We start from the raw sequence: 10,132 nt of genomic DNA, 5'->3' as shown, positions 1-10,132 counted from the left end.
TCAAGTGGCTTTCAAACAAGAACGCGGAACTATCGACGCACTTCTTCACCTAGACGAAATCATAGCATCGCACCTGTCAGCAAAAAAACACGTTTCATTCCTTATGATTGAGTTCGAAAAAGCCTTTGATCGGATTGGCATCCATGTTATTATTAACAAACTAATGAGCTGGAAAATTGGGCCAAAAATATTAAATTACATCAAGTCCTTTCTAAGCAATCGATTCTTTCGCATTAAAGCAAACGGTACCTATTCATCTATCCATAGCATGATAAATGGGATTCCACAAGGATCCCCTCTATCTGTCACCCTCTTCATAATTGCATTTAATGAAATCAGTTCAATAGTGGACACATACAGCACAGTATGTCGTACAATATATGCTGACGACTTGATAGTTTACTCAAACTGCAATGATTTAGCGCTCCTTGCTACCACGTTCACCAATATTCTTCAAAAACTATCCGAATGGGGGCAATACTCTGGCTCAAAGATCTCGATACAAAAATGTGAAATTCTCCACATATGTAAAAAATATACTTGTAATAAAAACATCTCAGTACAGTTAAATAATTTTAATATAATTAATGTTAGCTTGGCTAAAATACTTGGTATTATATTCGATTTGCGATTTACATTTAAAAATCACTGTACAATGTTAAAAAAGAACCTGACTGGTAGGGTTAATGTTATAAAGTACCTTTCATCTAAAAATAGTTACTCCAATGTTAATACTATTATTAATGTAATTAAATCTATAATTTTATCAAAGATTGACTATGGTTTAGCTGTATATGGTTAATGTTCCAAATCATCTTCTCAACTCATCACAACACCGTACCATGCAGCCATTAGAAGCGGTATGAGGGCTTTCCGTACAACACCAATCCGGAACCTTTTGACAGACGCTGGATTACCATCACTCCCCGAAAGAATAGAACATATTACTACGAGTACCATACAAAAAATTAATTCCTCTAGAAGATCACCCATAAATAACGATGTCAAAAGAATACTCAAACGAAAGAAACACTCACGACTCGAATCCACATTAGTCTCCGCTTTAACATCAGCCAAAAATCTGGACATCCCCATCGTCACTCAAAAATTGAAGCCATTGGAATTTACCAAACGACTTTATAAACACAGATCTTAGTAAATATACAATCACAGCAACCAATAATGAAGTTTTTAAAGCTATGTTTGCTGAAACGGCAGACAATCACAAACAAAAAGGATGGAACTTAATGTTCACTGATGCCTCAAAAACGGATAATGGAACATCATTCGCTGTTGTTGCAGAAGACTTAACAACTGTTAGTAAAGGTCTTCTTCCAGCTTTCACATCGATCTTTACAGCAGAAGCGTTTGCCATCCTTACTGCTATCGACAAATCAAAAAACAATAACACCATCATATTCACAGACAGCCTTTCTTCCGTAAAAGCCATAAAAAACGTCAACAATACTAGTGAAATTGTAGCATCTATCCGCGACAAGCTCATCTCCAAGTGCGGAAAACTTAAAATCGCATAGATTCCAGGACACCATAGAATTAAGGGTAGTGAATTTGCATATGCTGAAGCAAAATCAGCTTTAAGAGAGCCTCTTACCACATTCTACGCCTTCAACAAAAAAGACATTCAAAGACACCTACTTAAGACATGGAAATACAAGAGAAAAACAAACTGGATAAGCTATCAACACATTTACACCAAATTTAACCCTAATGCTGAAAAAGTCACCTACCGTAGAGATATATCACATAAGAAAATAAAAATTTAAATAAGACTCCGAATGGGATACACCAACATTACCCACAAACACCTCTTTACCAACGATACGCTCCCGCTTTGCCACCTTTGCGACGAAAACCATACGCTTACCATAAGTCATCTTATATCTTGCAAACAAGTCAATTTAATAAGCGAATCCATTGCTCATACAAACTTATCTAACCTTTTAACCACAATGTAACATTCGATAATGTAAATAATGTATATATTTCTAAAACAATTGAATTTGTCTGCGAATAAGTGCGACGGGCTACGACTGACTCTTTCACACTCACTGTTTCAATTTTACCCATATTTCTCATATTTAAAAATTTTTCAAATAATTTTTTCTTTTTTTGAATTTTTATGTTTTCCTCAAGTTTTTGTACATATTTTTATAAAAATATATGATATTAAGCAAGCTTTAAATCTGAAATGTAACATAAAAATTATGACTGAAATTGAAAAAAAAAAAAAAATAAATAAATAATTTAAAAAAAATAACTAATCATTTGTTTGTATGTTGATTCAAGGCTTCTTTTTACATTTTGTTATTAAATGTATACAAGATTTCTTTATCAATCAATTGTTTTTCATTGGAATTATTCTTTTTTATTGCTAAAAAAATATATTCTCACACATATTCAAGTATATTTTGTTGCTATCCTAACCATAATCTCCTATGGCCGCCCTTCTTAGAAACCGGTACCACTGTGCAATGTAACATTCGATAATGTAAATAATGTATATATGATTATGTCAGCACTAAATTTAGAAAACCTTAAATAAAACTTATCTTTTGTCTTACTAGCTGAGAGCCCAAGCAGCTCCAGCTAAATATAATTATTGACAATGTAATTTATTTAATTGTTAATAAAGTTTTAATAATAATAATATTTTATTTAGAATAAAAGAAAGTTGGCACTTAACGGAATCGAACATCAATTTCCATCGTGTGAACCGAATACTCATCGAAATTTTAGCATTTGTAGAGTTTTGAAATTGCCGCTCAGGACGTGGCCACCTCGTCGCTCGAAATTGACGCTCAGAATTCTGGCGATCAGAAGCTCAAAACGATAATCGCAAACTCAATCGCTATCGTGTCGTTTGCCATTGTGAAATTGCATACTTAAGGTTCCTTATTGAAGTACTAATTGGGTTGGGTTGAGAAAAATTAAAGGGCGTCCGCTCAAAATAATCAAAAACATTGCTGTTGGAATTAAACAAAAAGAAAATATGTTTTATTTTGGAATATAAACCAAAAGTGAAGGAATTGAAGGTGGAGATGAAAAAAGTGTGAAAATAATATTGCAATTTTATTTTTATTTTTTATTTTTCATTTGTGGTTCAAGTATGCAATTTCATGATGACAAACGAGACGATAGCGATTGAATTACGAGAGCAAATCAAAGACGATCACGTTTTCGATTATAGTTTTTGCGATTATTGTTTTTATAATAACAGAATGACCCACCAAGACGATACCTATTTAGCTATCAACCAATAACACTGGTTAACAAAATTAAACTTTTTTTTTGTTGCCGAAACAAAAATATACTTTTCTGAGAGTTTTCGGTGTGCTGAATTCGAATCCGAAGTCCGAAAATGCAGCACTTCGGACCTTATTCTTTTATATATGGAAAATTGTTTGAGCATATTTAGTAACGGTTTTTATAAGAACTATTTACCACCTTTTTAAATATGTTTAAATCTTTCCGATATCTTTTTTACTGCCCGAGATATCCTCAGTTGTTTGGTATTTTTATAACGTCATTATCTTCTTTATGATATATGAAGCCAAACCCACTGACTTCAGTTTAAGATATCTCGGGCAATACAAAAGATATTGAAAAGATTTAAACAGGTATCGAAAGATGGAAAACAGTTCTTATAGAAACCGTTAATATATATGCTCAAACAATTTTCCTTGTACAAAAGAATAATATCCGAAGAACTAAAAAAAAACGTTTTTTTTGCATTTTCTAACAGTAATATCTCAAAAACGGGAGCTGATTAGTTGTTTTTGACTTCGGATTCGAGTTCAGCACACCAAAAACCTTCAGAAAAGTATATTTTTGTTTCGGCAACAAAACCTTTGTTAACCAGTGTAATCGTCTAAGCACATTTCAAAGACAACTTAAGTGCAACAATTTGAATTTTTCAGGAACTAATAAAAACTATTTCATGCTCAAGCAAACGAATCTCGAAGGACTTTTTTAAGCTTAATTTAGTATTTGAGTTGTAAAATCGATTTTGAAAAAAAAAAATATATGTGACTTAAGTGGTTTTTGCAATGACCTATTCAAATGTGTTCATGATCATGATAATCGAGTTACGGAAAGCAAAAAAAAAAACGATATTGGGTGGAATGCAGAAAGCTTTGTCTGAGTCTCATGAGATTGAGCTCTGAGAATGAGTTCCAGATAGTGAGATAGAGCATTTGCAATGAGACAAAGCTCAATTGGGTATGCAAGAGGTTTGTCTCATCTCACTATCTCAGTCTCATTGTAAAAATGTCTTCTTCAAATGAAAGCAGTTTTTGTGATAACACTCCAAAAATAAACGATGATAGCAATATTTTTTTTGTGAATAATATTAAAAAATACAGTTTTTTTGACAAAAAGTCAAACTCCTGACCTAAAAAAAAAAAACGCTTTAAAAAAAAATCCAAACTGGAACATCAATATTCATACAAGTACCCGTTCCGCTACCCGAGGAGCTACCGCATACCTTCCGATGTGTTCAAACCTTAAATAGCATTCAAATCGGAGTTTGAAAAAAAGTTTGGAAAAATAAAAATATTGAAATTAAAAAAATTTCAAAAAGAATTACCAATATTATCTAAAATAAGAATAAAGGAAAAATGTGACCGCAATAAAACGAGGTGGGTCTGAAAATCCGAATCCAGTGCTATAGGCTCTAAGGCAGAATACAATTGTTTTTTATAATAATTGTTTTGCTTTTTCATTATGAATACTTTATTACCTTATTATTATTCAATACCTGCAATTGTATTTTTCATATGAAAATTTAATGTTTAAAAGCACGCTTGCTCACAATCAATCTCTAACTATAACTTCCAAATCAGCAAAAATTACAAAAAAATTCCAGAAAATAAACAGCTGACTTTGAACTTGTTTTGACACACCAAACACTTTACCACAAAAAAAAAAGAAGTGCATCATATGATCCCATGTATATTTAGCATCCGCTTTGTAAAAACTTTAATTCAAAATTTTGATTTTTAGAAAATCGACTTTTGTCCAGCTTTTCGACCAGAATACTCCTTTGTGCGTCGAATGATATCGTTTTTCGATAATCGAGTTACGGAATGAATAACGATAGAATTAATTTTTTTTTGTTTACAACAGTCATTACTCATAAGTGTAGTATGTGTTTTCAAACAAAAACAGAAAACCGGATGCAAAAAAGTCTTGTCGTTTTCGAGAAAACCTGTTTTATGGAATAGTATTTTGTGAAGGAAAAATAAAAATAAATACAAACTATACAAAATTTATTGAATAGTTACATACTTTTTTAAAGTAAAAACAAACAATAATGGGGTTATTAGAAAAAAGTAGTTATGTTTTCTTTATAATTTCTCGAAAACGACAAGACTTTTTTGCATCCGGTTTTCTGTTTTTGTTTGAAAACACATTATAGCAATGAATTTTGAAAACTTAATTAGTGCTTAATTATATAAAATTTTGAAAAAAATTAGTTCAAAATATTTTTTTCGTATTTTTTTTCAAAGTTTTTATTTTGAAAATTATTTTTTTGAAAAGCTATTCCATAAAACAGGTTTAATTAAAAATAATATAAAAGAAAAGGCTTTCGGCTTTACAAAAAAATATAACATGTTAAAATAGGTGTAACCGTTGATTTTTAGTAAATTTTTTTCAAAAGTAAGACATTTTTTTTTTGAAAATTGCCCTCCTCACTAAACGGTACGGAATGGACCCCCCGTACTTTGATTTTTTTTCTTGTTTCAACCCAACCTACATATCTTTTTGAATCAGTCTGTATTGAAGTAAAAAAAATAAAATAAACATATAAAAGTACGAAAATAATTTGTTACCTTTTTTTTGTAAAACCATTGCAGCAGCTTTATATAAACGAAATCTGCAAAATGAGCACATAAAATTGTTGGAAATTAAATGATCTTTAAAAACTGTCATGAGTATTTTTTCACTAAAAGTTGTAGAAAAAAAGCTATGGCCTTTCAAAGAATTTTTTCTTGAAAATGTACATCTATTTTCAAGTATAACTTTCTTATTTTCAATTTTACAGAAAAAAGTACGTTAATCAAAATTGTAGAGAAATAAATTATCTACAAAATTCCTTCAGACATTTTTTTTGTGGGACTTACGGTTCGCAAGATATCGATAAAAAACAGTTAACACCCCTTTTCCCAAGATGGTGGCCAAATGGGGGGGGGGGCTTTCAACCCCGAAAACTGGATTGTATACTCACATTAACCTCCCCTACAGATCAAAACAAAAAAATCTTGTCCTACCCAAAATGCAAGGTTAATGTAACATTTCAATGGACTATAGCTATAAGCCATTTAAGGCTTATCTATTCTATACCGGACACCCTGTATATACAATTTAACTAAAAAATAAGATTTCAATTGAAAATATTCTTTCCAATGAATATTGTTTGAGTCAATCGATTAGTTAGCATTTGTGTTTCAAAGCGAATAAAAATATCACAAAATATCTACTTGATAACTTTTCGGGGTCGCTTTCCCTTACAATGCAATACAAAGATCAAAGTTCACTTACAATTTATTTTTTTAAGGTCGCTCGTATATATATTTATTTTATTTCACTAATAATTGCCCACATTTTGAGTGATAGATCAAACAATTAAACACTTACTAGCTTACCCGTGCGAGACTTCTCGCATGCTTAAATAAAAAGAAAGTATAGGTAGGTAGGTACAAAGGTAAATACAGAGTGTGTTTTTTTAAAAAGTCGAGAATTACTAAAAAACTCGTGTTTATCCCATTTAAAATACATTGGATTAGCCCCAGTTTAAGTTAAACAGCTATGAATATGGCACATTAAATTTAGCAATTCTAGGTTCCCTAAGTTGTACATACATTTTATAATTAACTCTATTTCAAACAGGTTGCCGCAACTAATATCTCAAACTTGGTCAATTTGAAGAACTTGAACCGATGTTGAATCATGCATTCACCACCTTAAATCGTCAATAAAAAAAATTGTTGAACGTAAGGTTTCTGTCTGATTCTTACATCCGACAATTTTTCCTTTGACGATTTTTCTTTGCTGTTGTATTGGGCTTTTCCAAAAATTATCTTAGACCCATTTAATTCACACTCCATTAAATTTTATATCGCTATTCAAAAGTGGAAATTTTAAAATTCGTATCTACCTACGTGATTTAATTGTTTTTCATTTTTAATAGCCACTTATCATATTTTAGCCTAGGAAGTACCTTAACGGACCTAACACCCCTATTACGATTGTCAACTATCAATTGATAGTTGATAAATACTGGAATTTGATGTTTTAAAATCGAAATGGGGGAAAACTGGTCATTTTTTTAATGGATCTTTTCAGTTACATTTCACGGTTAGCATCATTCTTCGTTTTCAATTTTTTTTCAAAGCAAATAAGAGATCGAATTTTTTTTTAACAACTATAAATTCTTTGCTTCCGGCTACAAAAAGGTTAAGTCACAAAATTGCACTTTCTTGTTTTGATGAAAAGAGAATCAAATACATAAATTAAGAGTAACTCTTTCTTATAAAAATAAGAGGATCAATGCTCAAAAATTCATCGATTTTCAACTTCAATCGGATTTTCTGGTAAACTATCATTTATGTAAGTCCTTTTTACCCAGGGGCAAAGAATTGATAGTTGACAATCGTAATAGGGGTGCAACACTTAAGCCCCTATAGCACGCAAAGAGCAAATGAAGGGTCCAGGGGAAAAACGGCACATGTCCACTTTTTGTCAAAAATAAACGAATGATGAGGTCTTTGTAGTATTTACTGACCACTATCTGATGGCATCCTTACTTTTATAAAACAAATTTAAGCCTTGCTGAAAAAATAAATAAATTGTGTGCTTTAAGTACTAAGTTGTATGGAGAACAAAATTTAAAAATGCATTTTTCTCGAAATGAGTTGGAATGGACTTGTGCTGTTTTTCCCCTGGAGCCTTCAAATATTACGGCCTTTTTCTTATGTACATTATGTATATACTATATATGTACATACATAGGTAAAAACGCCATTAAACGTTTGTTATTGTTTTGTTTCTGGCGGTGTTTTTTTTTTCATAAAGGGAAATTCCAAAAACTATCTTTGTCTTTTCCTTTTCTAATTTGACATATCTCGGCAGGGAAAATGTAAACAAAAAACATCCCTGCAAACCAAACCTCAGTAGTTTAGGGGAAATTACAACCACCAACAAAGTCTATACTTTGTAGGTGTATGTGTTTCCTCATTTACCAAAATCTCTCCCCTCAAAATATTGTAGTTTTGTTTCTCCTGAAAAAAATAAACTCTTTGGTAAATGGGAGGAAAAGAGAGCGATGTATGCAATGCACAAAGTTTTGTCTCTTTTGTAATGGCGGCGCGCCATTGATTTGACTTTTCCTGCATTTTATATTTTCTAGTGAAACCTTGATAGCCGCAGCAACATATTCGTTAAGAAAAAAAACATTTCTGTGCTCCATTTGATAGATAAATAGAACAATTTAACTTAAAAAATAAATAAAATCTTCTCAGTGTTATTTGTGAAAAATATTTTCTAAAAAAAAACAATCTACCGCACAAATTCTTCGGCACGCCACATAAATTCCACCACCATTTCCACCATCAAAATGCACAGCCTCAGCCTTGTGCATTTAGAAAAAAAATGACACAAAAACAACCACCAATTGATTTGGAAAATAATGGTATGCTGATTATAAAATTGATAAATTATAAAGTTGTTGATTTTTCTGTCTTTTAGTGGCGATCAATTCCAGACATCATTGACTGAGTTTACAGCAGCTTCAGCCTTGAGCATTTAGAAAAAAAAAGTCAAAACAAGATACAAAAACTACCACCAAAGTGCAGACTGCAGAGTATTTTTTTTTTTTTTTTCATTTTTCTCAACTGGCCAGGCCACAGTGGCGTGCCCAAGGATCTTTTTTTTATGTATTTTGTTTTCAAAAAAAAACTATTTTGTGTTTTTCCAATAAAATATTAAATAATAGTTGTTTAAAAGAATTGTTTGTTTGTTTTGAAGATTTTTTTATTTTCAGATGAAATTAAAATATGGATTTTAGCAATACGGATATAAACCCATGAAAGTGCTCCAAATAAGTACTTTAAAAGTACAAGTTTCAGTGCTTTTTCTGTAGGTAAAAAAGTACTGGAAAATGTACATCAGAACCACTTCCAGAAGTGCTTCGCTGATGCACTTTTGAAGTACATTTTTGTCTGTACTATTAATGGAGGGGAAATTTATTTCATCTTGCATGCAAGAAAGAGATAGCTGCTTCACGTATTCTTATATACAGAAAGTATATAACTGAGTTTTTTCCCGAGCTCCTATCTGTTTTCAGTGGAAAAGAAGTACTTCTTTTACGTACATATTTCACCGGTTTTTTCTGTAGTTCTGCGTTTGCTGGGATATTGTCACACACACTTACAACAAACACTGTGTGTTCGAAATCATTTAACCACAAAAACTTTTATATTTCGCGGTTGTTTTCAAATTTAAAGTTTTTATTTCCGATTAATTAAAAAAAATTAATTAATTTTACATATTTATTTTGGAAAACACGAACTAAATTCACAAAACTCTATCACAATTCGCGCCTCCTTTTGTTTGTTTATGTCTTCACCATCCCAGCTATAGCTGTACATTTTTTTTTTCTTTTTTTTCTGTGTTCTTTTGACTATTTTCTTATACTGACAATCGTTGGAAGTTCCCCACTGAACTTATTCCAAAGATCCTGTCAAAAGCGATGAACACTTCCACTTTCCAATCATTTTGGAAACATCTTATGTAGAAGTGTTCAATGATCTGAAAGAATAATTAAAATAAAGGTAGGACCGCACTTGATGTTGAAGGAACTACGCTAAGTACACCAAAGTAAAAAATAAGCAAAATATTTTGTATCTTTCATTGGTTATCGGAACTACACTATGTGGAATATAATTATTCCTATCAAAATATCGTATTATGTAATAAATGAATAAAATAAATCAATTATTTGTATTTGACGAATTCGACGGAAGAAATAGCCCAACTTTCTACTTTTTCATCTGTCGTATCCTTTGACATTGGTTGTCAACAATAGATCAGTTCGATTTTCTGTTTCGGAGTG

General features: G+C 31.4%; 1 long non-coding RNA gene across 1 annotated transcript; it reads left to right on the top strand.

Annotated features, from left to right (window-relative positions):
• The first annotated feature begins 8,275 nt into the window (after positions 1 to 8,275).
• On the top strand, positions 8,276 to 9,026 carry LOC129911675 (uncharacterized). Its single transcript, XR_008771687.1, has 2 exons — positions 8,276 to 8,710; positions 8,767 to 9,026. It is a non-coding gene; the product is annotated as an uncharacterized LOC129911675 (long non-coding RNA).
• The last annotated feature ends 1,106 nt before the right edge of the window (positions 9,027 to 10,132 follow it).

The sequence above is a fragment of the Episyrphus balteatus genome, chromosome 2 (genome assembly GCF_945859705.1).
Source record: "Episyrphus balteatus chromosome 2, idEpiBalt1.1, whole genome shotgun sequence".
NCBI lineage: Eukaryota > Metazoa > Arthropoda > Insecta > Diptera > Syrphidae > Episyrphus > Episyrphus balteatus.
The sequence above is the reverse complement of the archived record's forward strand: the minus strand, read 5'-3'. Positions and strand labels throughout refer to the sequence as shown.